General features: G+C 19.4%; 1 protein-coding gene across 3 annotated transcripts in view; it reads left to right on the top strand.

Annotated features, from left to right (window-relative positions):
• LOC110263090 (chromodomain-helicase-DNA-binding protein 3 homolog) overlaps positions 1 to 876 on the top strand; it is a 12,953-nt gene that overhangs the window by 4,994 nt on the left and 7,083 nt on the right. The window lies entirely within an intron of this gene.

Below are 876 nucleotides of genomic sequence, written 5' to 3'. Positions count from 1 at the left end.
TCAAAATCTAATAATCTAAAAACCTATTTAATATATAAGCCTTATTATGTCTAACTCGGTTTACTACCGTGTTTATATATAAAACAATAAAAAAATGTTTAGATTTGTTTAATTTTAAATATCTATCAAAGAGGAAAAACTTATTCAAAAAGAAGGGAGAATTTTCTGTTTATATTAATCTGCATATCATTTAAAATGATAAAATTCTCAAATCTTTTAAAAATATAAATCATCAAAGAATGTTATAAATTTACTTAATTAAGAATGACTATAGATGTTAAAAATTTTAGTATAGATTTTTTCTATTTTTATTTATTTTATATTGTTTTAGACGTAATAAAATTGTGTTTGAAACAAAGAGATAAGAATTTATTATTTAATTGAATTATTGTACATTCAAAATTATACTATGTTTTTTTAATGATTCCAAAATTAATAGAATTTCAATTCATAAACAAAACAATTTCGGTATTGAAAAAATAGTCATATTAAAATTTAGAGGATAAGTATGAATGAATGAATTAACATTGACACCTAATGTCATTGCATTTATTATTTATAAAAAAATAAAACGAGAGAAAAATAAAAAAAAAAACTAAAAAAGAAGGAGGAAAAAAACACTAAAAAATACTCTATTCTTCATTATTGAAGAAATGTTGACTCATTTTTAAAGATTCAATTAACATTAGCTAATTAAAAATGAAACAGTACTTTTCTATGTATGCTGTGTGTTTTCCTTTATATTTTATTGACTGGTTATGTGAGTTTATTATACTTATTTGGGTGTCATAATTTTGTAAGATAAAATATTCTATTGAAAAGATAAAATTTTCTAGTAACAGTAAAATATTAATAAATGTAATTCTTTTAAAGTTA

The sequence above is a fragment of the Arachis ipaensis genome, chromosome B06 (genome assembly GCF_000816755.2).
Source record: "Arachis ipaensis cultivar K30076 chromosome B06, Araip1.1, whole genome shotgun sequence".
NCBI lineage: Eukaryota > Viridiplantae > Streptophyta > Magnoliopsida > Fabales > Fabaceae > Arachis > Arachis ipaensis.
The sequence above is the reverse complement of the archived record's forward strand: the minus strand, read 5'-3'. Positions and strand labels throughout refer to the sequence as shown.